General features: G+C 44.2%; 1 non-coding gene across 1 annotated transcript; it reads left to right on the top strand.

Moving 5' to 3' along the window:
• The first annotated feature begins 20,748 nt into the window (after positions 1-20,748).
• On the top strand, positions 20,749-20,855 carry LOC118482472. Its single transcript, XR_004868507.1, has one exon. It is a non-coding gene; the product is annotated as a small nucleolar RNA R71 (small nucleolar RNA).
• Positions 20,856-22,155: the final 1,300 nt, after the last annotated feature.

The following is a 22,155-nucleotide window of genomic DNA, read 5'->3' as shown; positions in this document are numbered from 1 at the left end:
CTTGGGCTGCCCCATTGGTCCGAGCGCTAGCAATACGACCCAATAGTCTTGTGCGTTCGAGTGTGTGTTGTGCGGTTGGTTCATGTTGTGCGTTTGAGCCAATATATACATACATACATTACATTACATAAAACACAAAATCATAACGTTTAATAATCATAAGAGTTCACATAAGCACATAACGTTACACACAAGTTGTCACACCCCAACCGATGGCGGAATCATCGGGGCGCGGCACTGAGCGAAACAGATTGTTCAGAAGTTTCCACAACAACTATCATACAATTCAGTTATATAACACGTCCCATACCGTGTCCCAAATAATAACAAGTTATCATAGAAATCAACCAAACAATATGGGAACTGTTCCGACAACTCAAGTTCTTAATTATTACAGACCGAAAGTAAATATTGTTTTAAGACTTCTAGATTGCTAACTATAGATCTTACTGACTACAGGTGCCAGTACAAGATCTACAGATAATTATGGCCCTGGAGCAGATATATGGACACTGTCCTAAGGTCACTGGCTCCTAGAAGCTTATTATTGCCTCGCTTCCCTAGCACGCTAGTAGCTTAAACACCTGTCACATACGTTAAAATAAAAGTCAATACATATAATGTAAAGGTGAGTACACAAGTTTGATATAGCATATAGAGTTCGAATAGTTTACGCATAACCAAGCACGTACACAAGGGCAAACGATGCATGTAAATTATCAACATGGGACCATCGATACCAACGACTTCAAGTTGACTGTCCGAGACAGTTCGCAATACATGATTACCACCGTAATCCATGCAAGTAATTGTCCTTAGCAACCCCCGTGTGAACGGGTGCTGAGTCCAAACTATAGTACTACGTTGCTAAAGCAGGCAGATAGCACTCCACGTGTAAACATAATAAACAGCAATCATTTAGACAAGTAATACATGCAAGTAGGTTAGCGTTCAAATAGTTTGTGTTGTTTGTGAATTTGATAGATTACGTATGTAACACCCAAAAGTGCTGAAAGCAAAAAGGGATCGAGTATACTCACAGTGGTTGATCGTGGATTGAAGGGAGCACTGAGAATAGGTTAGCCTGAATAGTTCGATAACACAACGATGAGTAACGCGGAAAAGTAAACAATGTACTTGGATCGAGTAGGCCATTCGATCGGACAGCAGTTCGATCGAGTGGGCTGTTCGATTGGTTTGAAAATCCGTTCGAACATCCATTCGATCGGCCGGCTGGCTCGATCGGCTGGTTCCTTCAAGTGGATTGTTTCTTCCTTTGATGTGAAGGATGTGTTTGTGTATGATGGTTTGTACTACCTTTCAAGTTGGCCGATCGAACAGCTGTTCGATCGGTTAGCCCAACCGATCGGCTAGCACTTCAATGTTTTCAAATATGTCACTCGATCGGTTGGCATGTTCGATCGGGTGACATTCCACTGTTTCGAAAAGTCTAAGTGTTTTGAAGTATAGTATCTCATGATTCGAGTAGTAATGATTACAATCGAGTGGCTTGATCGATCGAACAGAACCTCGTCAATACTACACTTCATGAGTTTGTGGGACTAGTGCTAGTCGATCGGTTAGCCTAGTCGATCGGCTGGCATAGTCGTTCGGTTGGGCTGTTCGATCGAACAGCCTAGCCGTTCGGCCAGCTTCTCGATTTGGTTAACCTCTCACTTAACACTTGGTTATTCCCGTTCATTGTTGATGTTTTAGAGATATTTTGACTACGAGTTGAACCACAAAGCTGGAGTCCCTACTTAGTCTACTGACTCGAGCAGGAATCACCCAACTCGGTCAGAGACGGTTTGGAACCCAAGTTTAACGTTTAACCCGAAATCGGTATATCTCTCGGTAGAACCCGAATCTTGAACCATGTGTTTGTTTAGATTGATTTGTAAATCGGTTCAAGTCCCGTTTTCACCTTCTTGAGTGTAAAAGAGTTGAAAGATAGATGAAAACCCATCTTCCAATCCTTTTCCACCGTGAAATGTTAAGATCTTTGGAAGATTTTAGGTTATTTATGTGGAAATCGGTTAGATCTAAGTTATTCATGGTGGAATGATGCCAAAACTTAGTGTTCTTGAAGAACACATGATGACATCACCCAAGAACACCTAGATCTTGGTGATTTCATGGATGAAATTCAGATTTTGAAAGATAGAAAGATGTAGAATCGATTAATGAACAAAAACGTACAAGGATTAGAGCGAAATACTTACCGGTTTGAGAGAAATCTGAGATTTAGTGAGAAGAAGAGGCTGGTCGGTCAGAGCTTTTCCAAAAGTGGAAAGTTTGACAAGGACAGCCCTATTTATAGGCTTCCAAAAGAGGAAAGGGTCAGCTGATCGAACAGCATCCCTGATCGAGCAGCTGCCCGATCGAACAGCCTGTTCGATCGGCTAGCCTGTTCGATCAGGTTGCCCTGTTCGATCGGCTTGCCTGTTCGATCAGGTTGCCCTGTTCGATCGGCTTGCCTGGTTTTGAGTGTTTTGCGACGATTTTTGATATTTCGACTTCGATGAACGATGATTTGAGAATGATAGAATTCCTAATCAAATTACTTTTAGTCTCAACTACTATATCTAACATACAAGCATCCTTACACCACGATTTGGATTCGATTTCCATTGAGTTTGATTCACCTTTGATTCTTGATTGATTTTGATTGATTCACCACACATTTTAACATAAAGTAAACATGCACAAGTAACACATAAGGCACACACACACGTATAAAAAGTACTAAAGTCCCCACACTTGAGCTTGATGATTGATTTGATTAGCTTGATTATTGATTGACTAGCTTTATTGCATTGTTACTTCCTATCATTCACAGTCGGTCGTTGATTCACAGTTCGATTATCGTCCGATTAGTTTGATTATACAACACTTACTCCAAATAATATGAAAATCAAAATGAAACTAAAATGAAATTAATCTTTATTAATCTTTAATTCCAATAACAGTCAACACTTGACTTTGACTTTGACTTTTGGAAAACACGGGGTGTTACAGTCTCCCCTCCTTTAGGGAATTTCGTCCCGAAATTAGGCCGAGAACCGTACATCGCCGTGTGATTTCACCAATTTGATGCTTCAGATCTATCTGAACAACTGCGGGTACTTGGCCTTCATGTCACTTTCGAGTTCCCAAGTGAACTCCGCGCCTCGTTTGCCTTCCCATCGTACTTTTACAATAGGAATGCGAGAGCGTCTGAGTTGCTTGGTCTGTCGGTCCATGATTTCGACAGGCTTTTCCACGAAGTGTAGCGTCTCATTGACCTGAAGATCGTCGAGTGGTATTATTGCGTCGTGGTCGGCTACGCATTTTCGAAGTTTTGAAATATGGAAAGTCGGGTGGACATTGCTGAGTTCCTCCGGTAATTCGAGTTTGTAGGCAACTTTACCGATCCTTTCCAGAATCTTAAAAGGTCCAACAAATCGAGGCGCAAGTTTCCCTCTTTTGCCGAATCGGACTACTCCCTTCCAAGGTGATACCTTTAGGAGCACGTAGTCGCCAACTGCAAATTCGCGGGGCCTGCGTCGTTTATCGGCGTACATCTTTTGTCTGTCCCGGGCCTTTACCAAATTTTCCCTTATCTGGTGGATCTTGTCAGTCGTTTCTTGCAGAATCTCGGGCCCAGTCAATTGTGAATGACCGACCTCGTGCCATACAATAGGCGAGCGACATCTCCTACCATACAAGGCTTCGAAAGGTGCCATTTCGATGCTGGAGTGATAGCTATTATTGTACGAAAATTCGACCAACGGTAGGTGTTTGCTCCAACTACCACCAAAATCGATAACACACGCACGGAGCATGTCTTCAATAGTACGAATCGTTCTTTCAGTCTGCCCGTCGGTTTGCGGGTGGAATGCGGTACTCAAATTCAGCGTCGTACCAAGAGCTGCTTGAAAAGTTTCCCACAATCTCGATGTAAACCGAGCATCGCGATCCGAAATGATGTCTCGAGGCGTACCATGATTCTTAATGATCTCGTCGGTGTAGATTTGGGCTAGCTTGGCCACCTTATAGTCTTCTCGTATTGGCAGAAAGTGGGCTGATTTGGTTAGACGGTCGACTATAACCCAAATACTGTCGTGACCTGATGGCGTGGTCGGAAGCTTAGTTATGAAATCCATAGCTATGCTTTCCCACTTCCATACGGGTATCGGCGGTTGTTCGAGTAAGCCTGAAGGTCTTTGGTGTTCAGCCTTGACTCTTGCACAAGTTAAACAGCTACCAACATATAGAGCAATATCCCTTTTCATCCCAGGCCACCAGTACTTGTAGCGAAGGTCCTGGTACATTTTGTCCGCACCGGGATGAATGGAATATCGGGATTTGTGGGCTTCGTTCATGATGATCTTTCGCAAATCTGTCCTCCTCGGAACCCAGATTCGGTCCAGATAATAGAATATCCAGTTGGCTTTGCTCACGAGCTGAGTTCCATCGTGATAGATTCGTTCTTTCTTCAACGTACGCTCGTTAAAGCATGCGTGTTGTGCTTCGCGGATGAGAGCTTCGAGGTTATACTGAGCCTGGATGTTTCGAACACCTATCACGTAATTCTTTCTGCTGAGGGCGTCTGCAACTACATTCGCCTTGCCTGGGTGATAACGGATCTCACAGTCGTAATCGTTGAGAAGTTCTACCCATCGGCGTTGACGCATATTGAGTTCTCTCTGGTTAAAGATATGTTGTAGGCTCTTGTGATCGGTGAAGATCGTACACTTTGTACCATACAGGTAGTGTCGCCAAATCTTTAAGGCAAAGACAACTGCGCCTAGCTCGAGGTCATGGGTGGTATAATTCTTCTCGTGGATTTTGAGCTGTCGAGATGCGTAAGCTATAACCTTGTCTCGTTGCATGAGAACACAGCCAAGTCCAAGGTTTGAAGCATCACAATAGACAACGAAGTCATCGCTTCCGTCCGGCAGTGTAAGAATTGGTGCATGGCACAGCATGTGTTTGAGGGTTTGGAAAGCAGTCTCCTGCGCGGTTCCCCACACAAAAGGCTTGTCTTTATGAGTAAGGGAGGTAAGCGGTACAGCAATCTTTGAGAATCCTTCGATGAATCGCCGGTAGTAACCGGCTAATCCGAGAAAAGAGCGAACCTCCGACGGATTCTTTGGCGTAACCCTTGACTGCCTCAATCTTTGCAGGATCAACGTGTATACCCCGACTATTCACAATGTGACCCAGAAATTGAACCTCCTCCAACCAGAACTCACACTTGGAGAATTTGGCGTAGAGTTGGTTTCCCTGAAGCAACTCGAGAACCAACCGCAAATGCTGCGCATGTTCGGCCCTCGATCTGGAATAGATCAGGACATCGTCGATAAATACAATGACGAAACGGTCTAAGAACGGTTTACACACGCGATTCATCAGATCCATAAAGACCGCGGGTGCGTTGGTCAAACCAAAAGGCATGACAACAAATTCGTAGTGGCCGTATCGGGTTCGAAAAGCGGTTTTGGGTATGTCTTCCTCTTGAATCCGCAACTGATGGTAGCCTGAACGTAGATCAATCTTGGAGAAACACTGAGCACCTTGTAATTGGTCAAACAGATCATCGATTCTTGGTGAGGGGTATCGGTTCTTGATGGTCAGCTTGTTCAATTCCCGGTAATCGATGCACATTCGGAACGACCCGTCCTTCTTTTTGACGAAAAGGACTGGTGCGCCCCATGGAGAAGTGCTCGGGCGAATGAAGCCTTTTTCAAGTAACTCTTGGAGTTGGTTTGAGAGTTCTCGCATCTCAGATGGAGCGAGTCGATACGGAGCTTTGGCCACTGGGTTGGCTCCTGGAATAAGGTCGATTCGAAAGTCGATATCGCGACTTGGAGGTAATCCAGGAAGATCATCAGGGAACACCTGAGGAAATTCTCGGACAACGGGGACATCCTTGACTTCAACTTTCCTTTTCTTGTCCGTCTCTGCTACAACAATGTTGGCCAAGAAGGCTCGATATTCCTTGCGGAGATATTTGCGAGCTTGAAGACAGGACATGAGCTTGAGATCTTTTGCAGTAGTTTCACCATAAACACATAGAATATCACCACTAGCTAGCACAAAACGAATCATCTTATCAGCACACACAACTTCAGCATGGTTTTCACGAAGAAAGTCCATGCCTACTATGATATCAAAACTTCCGAGCTGCATTGGAATGAGATTAATCGGGAATATATGATTGTTGAGCTTGAGGGTACAATCACGGAGCACAGAGTTGACAGTAATGGTTCTTCCGGTAGCGACTTCTACTTCGAAGGGTGACGAAAGATAAGAGCGCTTACGTCTAAGAAGCTTCTCAAATTCAAATGACACAAAGCAGTTATCGGCTCCAGTATCAAACAAACATGATGCATATATACCATTCACAAGGAACGTACCATTGACCACGTTGTTATCAGCTTGAGCCTGGCGTGCGTTGATGTTGAAGGTTCTGGCGTGAGCGGCTTGTTGTTGAGGCTGCTGTTGTTGTTGCTGGGGTTGTTGAGCTTCTTGTTTCACCACCCTGTTCGGGCACCGGTTTGCGAAGTGGTTAGGGTCACCACATGCAAAGCAGGTCCGAACATTGTTTGCCGGGGCCTGTGCAGCTTGAGGAGCTTGAGGAGCAGGTAGCAGGGCTTGGTTAACAGCGGCTTGAGCTTGCGTTTGACGAGGACCATAGCGGCAATTCGCAGTGAAATGCCCGTAAACGTTGCAGTGGACACAGAAACGGCAGGCCACACCCACCGGGTGATGATAAGAACATGTAGCACAGAGTGGGTGGGGGCCGGTGTACGCACGCTTAGCCGGCGGCGCATTTATCACTGGCGCAGTGCGCTGTGGTTGTTGCTGTTGTGGCGGTACTGACTGAAGAGGAGCAGCATTGGTTGCGGCGGCACAACCCTTGTTCTTCTTTCTTCTTCTCGAGGACTTGGAGGCTTGAGTAGTAGGGTTGTCGGTTGATGCGGTAGTAACTTGATGCAACGACTTGGATGGCTTATCCCAGACACCAGCCTTAACTCGCTTGTCGTTAATCTCGGCAGCGAGCAGGTAGGTTTCCTCGATTGATGCGGGTTTGGCGGCGAACACATAATCTGCAACACAATCCGGAAGAGCACGGATGTATTTCTTGATGGTCATCTCAGGAGTCTTGACCTGGTCTGGACAGATAATGCTCAGTTGTTTGAAACGGGCGGTGAGACCAGCGTTGTCGCCCTCCTTCTGCTTGATGGTCCAGAACTCATCCTCCAACTTTTGGCGTTCGTGGGGAGGACAGAACTCGTCCAGCATGATAGCCTTCAGTTCCTCCCACGTCAGCTCGTAGGCAGCGTCGTTCCCGCGCTTATTCCTTTCGGCTGTCCACCAGTCCAATGCCCGCGACTGGAAGACACCGGTAGCATTGAGAGTTCGAAGATGATCCGGGCATCCGCTTTGACGAAGGGTAACTTCCACAGAGTCAAACCAGTGAAATAAGCCTGTAGGGCCCTCTTCACCGGTGAACTCCTTCGGTCCACATGCCTTAAATTGCTTGAAACTGAACGAAGTTTTGCTGGGTTCAGTGAGGGTTCGGGATTCTTCCGACGACTTGCTGGTGTTTTCGTACACCTCACTGACAGCTTTCGCTACGGACCTCGAGATGAGCTTGGCGAGACGTCGGTCTCTCTTTTCCTGACGGGTAAGGTTTTGGCGAATTCTCGATGATGTCGACATGGTCTGCAATAGACATCGCCATAGGGCTCAACACAACGAATTCGAATCTCGCACGTCTTAGTTTACTAAAGCTTAGAATCACGTCGCATCTCACGTTACGTAACACATATAAACACATAAGCACATAATCATAGAGGCACATAAGCACAGAAGCAATTAGAGCACATAAGCAATTAAGCAAATAGAGCAATTAATTTCCTAAACACGTACGAAATTTTATCACAGAGGTAGTCAGAAAACAGAAACCTATAACCACAAGTCGAGTGTCGTTCGTTTTGCATATCGGATAGCATCACATGGTATCGTCTAACTTAGTCGTATAGCGTAGCATAGCACACTGGTCTCGTTTAGATCACATCAACAGGGGTTCGAATCGAGATAGGATAGCAACAAAGGTCACGCAGATTGATAACAAATGGAGTAATCAACAAATCTTAAAACACATAAACAGGTAAGTCATATAAAATCAACAAAGCAACACTCAAAATCGGAAAATGGATTGTCTGCGGCTACTAGACTTTGACTAACCATGGCAATTTAACTATTCACAGTTGACTTGTCGTCACTTTCGACTCTAGGGGACATGTTTCTGCCTCGATTCTTGGGCATTACGCACGCGCATTCTAGGCCATACTCGTGAGTTCAGGTCGTTGGAGTCCGTCAATTGCCTTGGCGAGATAAAATAAAGTTGGAATAACTGCCAAGGTTAGGGTTTCACCCCTAGCTCAGCAATTTCTTCCTTGTTTTAAGAAAATCTTAGAGGAAAGTTTTCATCAAATTACGGGTTTCAGCCCTAATTTGGTATAATTCTCCCCCGTTTGTTGGTAGAAATTTGCACAAAGTAATTGGCAAAATGTTGTAATTTAGGCAGAAATTCGCGGGTTTCACTCCTAATCCCGTCCAAACTACAAAATTTGGCTCGGAGTTCGGATGTAATGATAGAATAGAAGGAAACAACATAAAGTAAGCACATAAACTTGGTCTCTTGGTTCCTAACTATAGTCTAGGTCTCTAAGACAGCGATCCGGACTAGATCGTGTCTAACCTAATTCCCTATAGTTATGGCTCTGATACCAATCTGTCACACCCCAACCGATGGCGGAATCATCGGGGCGCGGCACTGAGCGAAACAGATTGTTCAGAAGTTTCCACAACAACTATCATACAATTCAGTTATATAACACGTCCCATACCGTGTCCCAAATAATAACAAGTTATCATAGAAATCAACCAAACAATATGGGAACTGTTCCGACAACTCAAGTTCTTAATTATTACAGACCGAAAGTAAATATTGTTTTAAGACTTCTAGATTGCTAACTATAGATCTTACTGACTACAGGTGCCAGTACAAGATCTACAGATAATTATGGCCCTGGAGCAGATATATGGACACTGTCCTAAGGTCACTGGCTCCTAGAAGCTTATTATTGCCTCGCTTCCCTAGCACGCTAGTAGCTTAAACACCTGTCACATACGTTAAAATAAAAGTCAATACATATAATGTAAAGGTGAGTACACAAGTTTGATATAGCATATAGAGTTCGAATAGTTTACGCATAACCAAGCACGTACACAAGGGCAAACGATGCATGTAAATTATCAACATGGGACCATCGATACCAACGACTTCAAGTTGACTGTCCGAGACAGTTCGCAATACATGATTACCACCGTAATCCATGCAAGTAATTGTCCTTAGCAACCCCCGTGTGAACGGGTGCTGAGTCCAAACTATAGTACTACGTTGCTAAAGCAGGCAGATAGCACTCCACGTGTAAACATAATAAACAGCAATCATTTAGACAAGTAATACATGCAAGTAGGTTAGCGTTCAAATAGTTTGTGTTGTTTGTGAATTTGATAGATTACGTATGTAACACCCAAAAGTGCTGAAAGCAAAAAGGGATCGAGTATACTCACAGTGGTTGATCGTGGATTGAAGGGAGCACTGAGAATAGGTTAGCCTGAATAGTTCGATAACACAACGATGAGTAACGCGGAAAAGTAAACAATGTACTTGGATCGAGTAGGCCATTCGATCGGACAGCAGTTCGATCGAGTGGGCTGTTCGATTGGTTTGAAAATCCGTTCGAACATCCATTCGATCGGCCGGCTGGCTCGATCGGCTGGTTCCTTCAAGTGGATTGTTTCTTCCTTTGATGTGAAGGATGTGTTTGTGTATGATGGTTTGTACTACCTTTCAAGTTGGCCGATCGAACAGCTGTTCGATCGGTTAGCCCAACCGATCGGCTAGCACTTCAATGTTTTCAAATATGTCACTCGATCGGTTGGCATGTTCGATCGGGTGACATTCCACTGTTTCGAAAAGTCTAAGTGTTTTGAAGTATAGTATCTCATGATTCGAGTAGTAATGATTACAATCGAGTGGCTTGATCGATCGAACAGAACCTCGTCAATACTACACTTCATGAGTTTGTGGGACTAGTGCTAGTCGATCGGTTAGCCTAGTCGATCGGCTGGCATAGTCGTTCGGTTGGGCTGTTCGATCGAACAGCCTAGCCGTTCGGCCAGCTTCTCGATTTGGTTAACCTCTCACTTAACACTTGGTTATTCCCGTTCATTGTTGATGTTTTAGAGATATTTTGACTACGAGTTGAACCACAAAGCTGGAGTCCCTACTTAGTCTACTGACTCGAGCAGGAATCACCCAACTCGGTCAGAGACGGTTTGGAACCCAAGTTTAACGTTTAACCCGAAATCGGTATATCTCTCGGTAGAACCCGAATCTTGAACCATGTGTTTGTTTAGATTGATTTGTAAATCGGTTCAAGTCCCGTTTTCACCTTCTTGAGTGTAAAAGAGTTGAAAGATAGATGAAAACCCATCTTCCAATCCTTTTCCACCGTGAAATGTTAAGATCTTTGGAAGATTTTAGGTTATTTATGTGGAAATCGGTTAGATCTAAGTTATTCATGGTGGAATGATGCCAAAACTTAGTGTTCTTGAAGAACACATGATGACATCACCCAAGAACACCTAGATCTTGGTGATTTCATGGATGAAATTCAGATTTTGAAAGATAGAAAGATGTAGAATCGATTAATGAACAAAAACGTACAAGGATTAGAGCGAAATACTTACCGGTTTGAGAGAAATCTGAGATTTAGTGAGAAGAAGAGGCTGGTCGGTCAGAGCTTTTCCAAAAGTGGAAAGTTTGACAAGGACAGCCCTATTTATAGGCTTCCAAAAGAGGAAAGGGTCAGCTGATCGAACAGCATCCCTGATCGAGCAGCTGCCCGATCGAACAGCCTGTTCGATCGGCTAGCCTGTTCGATCAGGTTGCCCTGTTCGATCGGCTTGCCTGTTCGATCAGGTTGCCCTGTTCGATCGGCTTGCCTGGTTTTGAGTGTTTTGCGACGATTTTTGATATTTCGACTTCGATGAACGATGATTTGAGAATGATAGAATTCCTAATCAAATTACTTTTAGTCTCAACTACTATATCTAACATACAAGCATCCTTACACCACGATTTGGATTCGATTTCCATTGAGTTTGATTCACCTTTGATTCTTGATTGATTTTGATTGATTCACCACACATTTTAACATAAAGTAAACATGCACAAGTAACACATAAGGCACACACACACGTATAAAAAGTACTAAAGTCCCCACACTTGAGCTTGATGATTGATTTGATTAGCTTGATTATTGATTGACTAGCTTTATTGCATTGTTACTTCCTATCATTCACAGTCGGTCGTTGATTCACAGTTCGATTATCGTCCGATTAGTTTGATTATACAACACTTACTCCAAATAATATGAAAATCAAAATGAAACTAAAATGAAATTAATCTTTATTAATCTTTAATTCCAATAACAGTCAACACTTGACTTTGACTTTGACTTTTGGAAAACACGGGGTGTTACACAAGTAGGTTCGAATTACGAGTTGTCACAGTATCCCCAACTAAAAAGAAATTTCGTCCCAAAATTTGGTACACACTTACTGAGAAAGCTAGATAAGTTAAAGCTAGGTAAGTTATATCGTTTGCTGGTTTTCCTGGGGTGTCACATCCTCCCCAACTTGAATGGGAATTTCGTCCCGAAATTCACTAGTTGCATCAACACTGGGTTTGTTAGGTTTTGACTGGTCTTTGGGGAACAAATGTGGATACTTAAGTTTCATCTTGTCCTCGCGTTCCCACGTGAACTCTGGACCACGTCTTGAGTTCCAACGAACTCTCACAATCGGTATACGGCTGTGTTTCCGAACTTTAACTTCCCGATCCATAATCTCAATTGGTTCTTCGACAAACTGCAATTTGTCATCTATCTTCAGTTCTTGAAATGGCACAATTAGTGTTTCATCAGCCAAACACTTCTTTAATTGTGATACGTGAAACACATCATGGACATTACCCAACTCAGCGGGTAATTCCAACCTGTAAGCCACCTTTCCAATCCGTTCTAAAATTTTGAATGGTCCTACATAACGAGGGTTTAGTTTGCTGCGCTTCCCAAAACGCACCACACCCTTCCAGGGTGAAACCTTTAACATAACGCGATCATTAACTTCAAATTCCAACGGTTTACTACGGTTGTCAGCGTAGCTTTTCTGGCGGTCACGAGCTGCGGCCATACGGTTTCGGATCTGCACAATGCTTTCTGATGCCTCAAGAACAAACTCAGGGCCTGTGATCTGACTATCCCCCACCTCATGCCAACAGAGAGGTGAACGACATTTCCGCCCGTACAGTGCTTCGAACGGAGCTGCCTTAATGCTTGTATGATAACTGTTGTTGTAGGAGAATTCTATCAATGGCAAGTGTTTCTCCCACCCTTTCCCAAAATCAATCACACACGCCCGCAACATGTCTTCAAGTGTCTGGATGGTGCGCTCGCTTTGACCATCCGTCTGCGGGTGATAAGCGGTACTCATGTCGAGTTGGGAACCGAACGATTTATGAATTGACTGCCATAACTCTGAAGTGAAACGTGGATCTCGATCTGAGATGATAGAAGTTGGTACCCCATGCCTAGAAACCACTTCCTTAAGGTAGATTGCTGCCAATTGAGAAAACTTGTCTGTTTCCTTGATTGCTAAGAAGTGTGCTGACTTCGTGAGGCGATCAACAATCACCCAAATGGTATCGTTCCCAGCCTGAGTTCTTGGTAGTCCTGTCACGAAATCCATGGCGATTTGTTCCCACTTCCATGTGGGTATCTCCGGTTGCTGAAGTAGACCCGAGGGCTTTTGATGTTCTGCTTTGACTTTAGCACAAGTCAAACATTTGTTGACGTAGGTCGCTATGTGAGCCTTCATGCTGGGCCACCAGTACGTAGTTTTTAAGTCACGGTACATCTTATCTGATTCAGGATGTACGGAGTAACGTGACTTATGTGCCTCTTCCATTACAAGTTCTCGTAAGTTGCCATAGAGTGGGACCCAGATGCGTCCGGTTACGTAGTAAGCACCGTCTCCCTTTTGTTCTAGTCGTTGTCTCGAGCCGCGTAAAGCTTCAGCTTGGACGTTCTCTGGTTTCAACGCTTCTACCTGAGCGTCTCGTATCTGGGAAGGAAGATTGGACTGGATCGTGAGTTGCAATGCTCGTACACGCCTAGGTGCATTATCCTTTCTGCTGAGGGCGTCAGCTACGACGTTCGCCTTGCCCGGATGATACTTGATGGCACATTCATAATCGTTCAATAATTCAACCCATCGCCGTTGTCGCATGTTCAGTTCCTTCTGGTCGAAGATATGCTGAAGACTCCTATGGTCGGTGTAGATGGTGCATTTGGTACCGTACAGATAGTGCCTCCAGATCTTCAACGCAAATACCACCGCTCCTAACTCCAAGTCGTGTGTCGTGTAGTTTTTCTCGTGAATCTTCAACTGTCGTGAGGCATAGGCTATCACCTTCTCGCGTTGCATTAACACGCAACCGAGACCCTGAATCGAAGCATCACAATAAACCACAAAATCTTCGGTACCCTCTGGTAAAGACAAAATCGGTGCGCTGCAAAGTTTCTGCTTTAACAACTGGAAGGCCTCTTCCTGCTTCGTTCCCCAAGAGTACGCCGTGTTCTTCTGTGTCAGCGAGGTGAGAGGTTGCGCGATTTTCGAGAAATCTTTAATGAACCTTCGATAATACCCTGCGAGACCAAGAAACTGTCGCACCTCAGACGGAGTCTTTGGTGCTGCCCAATTCTTAACTGCATCCACCTTCGCAGGATCCACTTGTATCCCTTTCTCGTTAACAACGTGCCCAAGGAAATGCACTTCTTGAATCCAAAAGTCGCACTTAGAAAACTTCGCATACAGTTGTTCCCTTCTCAAAAGTTCTAAGATGAGGCGTAGGTGACGCTCGTGATCTTCCTTGTTCTTGGAATAGACTAGGATGTCGTCAATAAACACTATAACAAACTCGTCGAGATATGGCTTACATACGCGGTTCATAAGATCCATGAAGACCGCTGGTGCATTAGTCAATCCGAACGGCATGACTAAAAACTCATAGTGTCCATAGCGCGTTCGAAAGGCTGTCTTGGGAACGTCCTCTTCCCTAACCCTTACCTGGTGATACCCCGATCTTAAATCGATCTTGGAATAGAAGCTTGACCCTTGCAGCTGGTCAAACAAGTCGTCAATGCGTGGTAATGGATATCGATTCTTGATGGTTACCTTGTTGAGTTCCCGATAATCGATACACATACGGAATGACCCGTCATTCTTCTTTACGAACAGAACTGGGGCTCGCCAAGGCGAAGAACTGGGTCGAATGAAACCCCTGTCCAAAAACTCCTGTAGTTGATTGGACAGTTCCTGTAACTCTCCAGGTGCTAACCGGTAAGGAGCTCGAGCGATTGGGGCCGCTCCCGGCGCAAGATCAATCTGAAATTCTACTTGACGATGAAGAGGTAACCCTGGTAGCTCCTCTGGGAACACATCAGCGAATTCTCGCACCACTGGTAGATCCTCGATCTTACTTTCTTCAGACTGAGCGTTGGTAACTAACGCTAACATTGCAGGATACCCCTTTTGCAGATATTGCTGTGCACGCATGGCCGAGATAATACCAACCATCGTCCCACTACGATGCCCATGGGATACACACGATCTTCTCCTTACACAAAATTTCTACTTGGTGCTTAGACAACGAATCCATGCCTACCACTATCTCAAAACTACCGAGCGTAACGGGAAGGAGGTCAATATCAAACACCTGACCCACGAGATCTAGTTTGCACCCGAAAAGGACATTCGAGGCTTCTATCGTTTTACCATCTGCTAGTTCTACTACTTGTTTAACTTCTAAAGATGTTGGGGTTATCCCTAATCGTTGACTAAACTCTAGGGACACATAACTCCAATCGGCACCCGAATCAAATAATACAGAAGCAATACGATTGTTAACAGGAACGTACCAGTTACAACGTTGCCGTCATTCCTGGCATCCCCTGCTCCAAGCTGGAACACTCTGCCTCGAGCACTATTTCCCCCATTATTGCCGTTGTTGTTGTTGTTCCCAGCATTGTTGTTATTCGGGCGGTTGTTGTCGTTAGCGTTCTGGTTTAGCTGAGGGCAATCCCGCTTAAAGTGACCCTCATCCCCACACTGGTAGCACCCCTTCCTGAAACCCTGGTTCTGCTGGGGTGGTTGTCCCTGTTGCCTCTGGTTCTGCTGGTTCTGTTGCTGCTGGTGTTTGGGCTGTGGGGCCCTACAATCCTTGGCCTCATGGCCCACTTTACCACACCTGCGACATGTGCGACTACACGGCCCGAAATGATGGTAGCCACACTTATTACACTGTGGTTTCTTCCCTGCATACGAGCCCTGACTTTGGCCACTTCCCTGGCCTTGATTGACAGAAGACGACTGGCTAATGTTGCGGTTGTTGTTGTTGTCTAGCCTTTTCTGAGTCTGACCAGCACTGGATGCTTTATCATAATCACTCCACTTCCGCTTGTTATCATTAGCGGACGCAGTGGCAGTGGGTGTAGCAGCAGTAGTAGCCGAAATACGCGGGGGTAACGAATTGCTTTCTACCTCTTGGTCCACAATCTTATGAGTCAGAGGAACGATCTGTGTCAAATCATTGAGATGGGCTGCAGTGACCAAACTCTTCACACGCGGAGGCAGCCCCTTGATGAATAACTCGATCCTCCGAGACATAGGCCGGGACAAGTTTGGGCACATGTCGGCCAGTTCATACGATCGCTTCATATACGCTTCGACTTCAGATCCAACCATCTTCAAGTCGTAGTACTCGTTTTCCAACTTCTGGACTTCATCCCGAGGACAGTACTCCTCTCTGATCAGTTCTTTAAAGTCATCCCAAGTTGTGGCATTTGCTGCCTCAATGCCCAGCAACTGCACTTGGGCATTCCACCACGTTAGGGCACCATCCGCCAAGGTACCCGCAGCATATTTCACCCTATCCCCCGCGGGACAGTTATAGATGGCAAACACGGACTCTGCTTTCTCGAACCATCTTAGAAGTCCCACAGCCCCTTCAGTCCCGGTGAAGGTCTGTGGCTTACAGTCCATAAACATTTTGAACGTACACGCAGGCTGGTTGGGTTGAGGTTGCGCTTGCTGACCTAAATGACGAAAGGAAACACGTTACAGGAGTGAAAAGACGTGTATGCGATATAAGAGTAAGAGTACTTGGTACATTCCGTACCAGCTTGATAGGCTGCTAAAGCCTCAGCCACACGGGTATTGATTAGGTCAGTCAACTCAGCCTGAGTCATGTTGATGTTGCCACGTCCGTGTCCTCGTCCACTCATGATTCTATATATAGAGATGAACCAACTCAGGAAATCGAAACGAGATGGATATCAAGTATCAGGTTGATATCTACGTACTACCAAGTTCACACATAATAAGGCAGAACCCTTCTCACGCTCGATAAGCCTCACTGGGACTTGCATGCACCCCGCGTTATTATTAAGTGTGCACCCATAATAATAAGGCAATTTGCATGCTTGTCTCAGTGCCTCTTAGCTTGCGCTCGAAGTTTCCCCCGTTCAAACAACACAACAGATGGCATCACAGGTCTATGATTCACATGAGTCGAAAAGTAGTATCACACTATCAAGTCACTATGGTGTTTAATGTTTCATTTCATATATATGTTGTGAGTGTGTGTCTGCTAAGCAAATAATGTATAAAGTGAGAGAGACGAACCTTGCAATCTGGAGCTGAGTGTCATGATCGATTTTCAAAGGTGTTCGGTTATAGTCTGGTTTTACAAAACGTTTTAAAACATAGTTCACTATAACCAGTGGCTCTGATACCAAACTGTAACACCCCCAAAATTCCACCTGCGGAAACCCCGCGAGGCGTGTTACGCATCAGAGTTCGAGCCACCAATCACATTGAACCAATGATAAATACTTAAATAAAACATAATATCAAATCCCAAAGTGTTGTGTAGCGGAAGCATATAAATATCGTTTAGCAAATGTTTCATAATAATACTTAAAACCAATGTATCAAATATAAGTTAATCCAAGAGCCTCGATCCATGACCACTCCAGCACTCCCAGATAGCAAGTCCATGTTCCAAACGTTAATGACCTACAAGCATGCAAACAAGTGTGTCAGACTACGCTGGTGAGTTCAAGGTGTTGCTTACGTGTGAAGTTACCAGATATTAGTTAAATCAACTCGTTGTTTGGTTCAGATGTCATTGTTAACTTGATTATTGTACCGTATGCAGCGTCAATGATGGGAATGCCTAACCCCAATGCCCATAACCAGGCATTGGTCAAAGTCAAGGTATCAAACAACCTTGACAAGCTGTAGGAGGTCTTATATCCGCGATGTTCTCACAAGTTGTCCCAGTAATTAGTTCACGCCCGTCCTTACGGCCCGGTGTGAGGGTGCCAAACCTAATAGCGCTATCAACTAATTACCCCATTGCCTTACAGGCAATCCGATAGATGATTGTTTCTATGTTCCAGTTGTTTACCCCAAGTTTCCCTTCCAAATGTTTACCAGTTGTCCCAAACCACCGGGACGCATGCTTGAGAAAATGCAATGAACTCACCTTGGTTTGCTCGGCAGATTATACCAAAGTTACTTGAATTTTAAGAGTGGCCAATCACGTCCTAACAGGGTTACCATACAAGTCAGGTTTGGTTCACGTAAAGCACGTATGGTTACATAGAGTTAACAAGTTACAAGCATACATAGTTCATGGCACATACACAATTGTCAAATATATCATCACTGACTTATGCGGTTCATAAGGATGGGCTCGCACAAGTCTTAGCAGCCTTGTGCGAGTCACTCGTTGAGGCCCAATGATGCTCGGCCCAAATAGCTAAGATAGTCCAACAGATATACACAGCCCAATCACTAAACAGGTAAGTCAACTTGTGCGGTTCATACACCTTGTGCGACGGAGCATCATGTTGTGCGATTGGACTGAGTGGTGTGCTAGTGATTTGGGCTTTTAAGGCCCAACAGTTAAACAGACCTCAACCCATGTGCGGTCCAGTAAATACACGCAGGTGACTTGTGCGATCCAATGGGTTGTGCGATCGGACCAGACCAGCCCAATCGTACATCCGGCCCAATCGTTGTAGTTTGTGCGATCCAGTGAACCTTGTGCGACTGGATCGTCTTGTGCGATTGGACTTCTTGTATGATCAAGAAGTCTTGTGCGATCAGTTTTGAACATCCGATTATCTTGCCATTCGGTTACAATCATTCAATAGTTTCCTTATTTTCACTTAATCAATTAACAAGTTTTCAACCATCCAATTAGCAAATCATCGATCAAATAGGGCAATTATCTACTGATTCATAAGAACCCTAATTACAACCAAAACATGAACAATACTCATAACATACTATCATGGCTCATATTCTTGGTTACTAGCATAAACTTACTATCATAACCATTCTACACTTCACCCGAACAAGAACACATTACTGCCGATTAGCAAGCCTTCGGTTAACAGTCATCTTCATTCAATTATTAATTCTCATCGTGATCTATACTACACATGTGAGTCGAATAACAACACCAAATCACAATATCATTCAATCCAATCATAACGATACATCATCATGTAAGCGTATATAACACATCATCATAAAATCATGGAAGCAACTGGTCAACATACTAACCGATTAGAGGGGAATGAAATCAAAGGAGGCTTCGAGAGATGGGATGGCCACCGGCTTCGAGAGAGAGAGAGAGAGATGATAGCAAGTAGGGTTTTGTGAGTGTAATGTGTTGGTGACAAATGAGAAGGTTACTAACATACTAGGTGTTAATCCTTCATGAAGGGTTGGGCCGAACCCATACTTGGGCTGCCCCATTGGTCCGAGCGCTAGCAATACGGCCCAATAGTCCTATGCGTTCGAGTGTGTGTTGTGCGGTTGGTTCATGTTGTGCGTTTGAGCTAATATATACATACATACATTACATTACATAAAACACAAAATCATAACGTTTAATAATCATAATAGTTCACATAAGCACGTAACGTTACACAGAAGTAGGTTCGAATTACGAGTTGTCACAGTATCCCCAACTAAAAAGAAATTTCGTCCTGGAATTTGGTACACACTCACTGAGAAAGCTAGATAAGTTAAAGCTAGGTAAGTTATATCGTTTTCTGGTTTTCCTGGGGTGTCACAAGGGGGACCTCGGTGTCTTCCTCCATATCGAGTATGACAAAGTCGGCTGGATAGACGAATCTTCTTACCTTTACCAAGATATTTTCAATGACACCTTGTGGGAATTTGACGGATCGATCAGCGAGTTGTATGCTCATTTTTGTAGGACTCGTGGTTCCCAGGCCGAGTCTTTTAAACATTGATGAGGGCATGAGGTTAATGCTAGCCCCAAGGTCGGCTAAGGCATTACGAACCGGGGACTCCCCTATTGAGCAGGGAATCGTGAAGCTTCCAGGATCGATTTTCTTTTGGGGAAGTTTATTGAGTACGAGGGCAGAGCATTCTTCGCCTAAATTGACTAATTGCAAATTTTCAATTTTCTTTTTATGAGTGAGGAAGTCCCTCATGAACTTAGAGTATTTGGGCATTTGGGTTAGGACCTCAATAAAAGAAACATTGACATGCAATTGCTTTAATAGACTTTCGAACTTCGCGAATTGCTCATTGGTCTTCTGACGAATTAACCTACCAGGGTACGGAACTCGAGGAGCTTTGGTAGGCTCTGGTGATGGAGGGGAGTTCTTTTCCTGCAGAGGTGTGGGCACCGTTTCTTCTGTTGGCGGCGGCGCTTCTGCAGGCCCTACGGTGCGGTTTCGTAGTGTGATGAGATGAACTTGCGCTTTTGGGTTTGTTTCGGTATTGCTAGGTAATGCGCCTTGCGGTCTCTCGGCAAAATTTTGAGCTATTTGATTTAATTGTTTTTCTATGTTTTGAATACTGGCTTGTTGATTTCTAAAATTTGATTCTAATTGTAGAAATGTTTCCGAGTTTTTCTTTTCAGTGTCAGAGATGAGGCGAGATATAGTATCTTCAAGCCTTTCTCGTCCACTTTGTTGTTGAGTGAAATTTTGTGACTCATTTCTTGGTTGTTGAAAGTTTGTTCGTTGGGTTTGTTGGTTACTACTATTGCCGGGTTCTCTCCAACCAAGGTTTGGGTGGTTTCGCCATCCTTGGTTGTAAGTTCCCGTTGGAGGACCCGACGGCCTAGGTCTATTATCAATGTAGTTTACCAATTCTTGTTGATCGTCCGTTTCTTTCATACAACTCCAATTTTCATGTGACCCACCACACCCTTCACAAGCCATAACCGAGACTGTTTTTGTCATTTCCAATTTTTTATTTTTGAAGAAAGGGCCTCGATTTGGGCTTGTAAAGAAGTGCTTTCATCGACCTTATGGGTGCCGGGGCAATAGATTTATTGCCTCGGGGGTGTGCCATTGAAAATTGGTTTGAGCAATTTCCTCAATTTGGTTATATATTTCATGCGGGCGTCGATTACCTAAAAGTCCCCCGGAGCTAGAATCAAGTGTCTGCCTTGTATGTGGCAATAATCCATTATAGAAAGTGGATACTTGTTGCCATATCGCAAGGCCGTGATGTGGACACTTACGTAATAACTCCTTGAACCTTTCCCAACTTTCATATAAGGATTCCCCGTCCTCTTGTGAATATGTATTAATTTCAGTCATTAATTTAGCTGTTTTAGCGGGAGGGAAATACTTATATAGAAATTTTTGGGCTAGTTCATCCCAGGTGCTTACCGATCCAGCTGGGAGGGCGTTGAGCCAAGCTTTCGCTCGGTCTTTCAATGAGAAAGGAAACATTCGGAGGCGGATAGCGTCATTTGATGCTCCATTGATCCGAAAGGTATCACATATTTCTAAGAAATTAGTAATATGTAGATGGGGATCCTCGTCCGCAAGCCCATGGAAAGTTGCGGAGTTTTGGAGCATTTGTATCAAGTGCGGTCGAAGTTCGAAGTTATTAGCTTCAACATTCGGAGCATTGATAGCGGCGCCTAGATTACCTACGGTGGGTCGTAGATAATCCATGAGGGTACGATAGTCCGCCATTGGAGGTGGATCACCCGAAACCTTCTCTTGGTTTTTAGCTTTTAATCTTTTTCTGAGAAAGCGTTCGGGTTCTTCTAGAGGTTCTTTTATGTCTTTATTAGAACTGGAGCTCATACACTATGTAATATTGGCATCGGGTTCCAAGTCCTGCAATAAAAACAGAAAAGAATGCTGGTCAGAAAATTCACCACGGCCCCGTGTTCAGCGAACACGGCCCGTGGTCGGAGTTGCAGTGATTGTTTTTCCAGATCCCAGTTACTGGAAGTTGGACACGGCCCCGTGTTGCACCCCGTGGTCAGCCTTCTTTAACTTTGGAAAACTAAAAACTGCCAGTAACGATGCTGGGCACGGCCCGTGTCCGACCAGGCACGGCCCGTGCTGAGCTCTGCAGAAGCTGAAAATCTAAGAAGATCCTAAAAAATTAAAAAGAAAAATAAAAATATGATTAGGCCGTTGATTCCTAACTTTCTTAAAATCCTTGTATCCCCGGCAGCGGCGCCAAAAACTTGATGCGTGTGTAGTGTAATATATTTTTAATGTATAATTAAGCCCTTTTTTACACCTTTAGCCAAGTTTTAAATTTATAAAACACGATATTCACTAACACTAAACACACATATGGGCAAGTGCACCCATCGTGGACGTAGTATAGTGTTGGTAAGATACCGAGGTCGTTCAAGGACACAAGAGCTTTTAATACCGGTTTATCATCAACGTCTAATCAAATCAAAAAGTTAGAAAAATGTTTTTAAACTAAGAAAATAAAAACTAACTAAATGCTGAAAAATAAAAATAAAATAAAAACAGATAGACAAGATGAATCACTTGGATCCGACTCGTGTATTAGTATAACCTTTGATTATTTTCGCACTTTTGCACTTGTTTAAGAGATTATCTTAGTTATTGTAGTAGGCCCCTCTTT

This window comes from Helianthus annuus, chromosome 9, assembly GCF_002127325.2.
Source record: "Helianthus annuus cultivar XRQ/B chromosome 9, HanXRQr2.0-SUNRISE, whole genome shotgun sequence".
In the NCBI taxonomy this organism is placed as follows: domain Eukaryota; kingdom Viridiplantae; phylum Streptophyta; class Magnoliopsida; order Asterales; family Asteraceae; genus Helianthus; species Helianthus annuus.
Note: the sequence above shows the minus strand (reverse complement) of the source record. Positions and strands in the feature narration are given on the sequence as shown.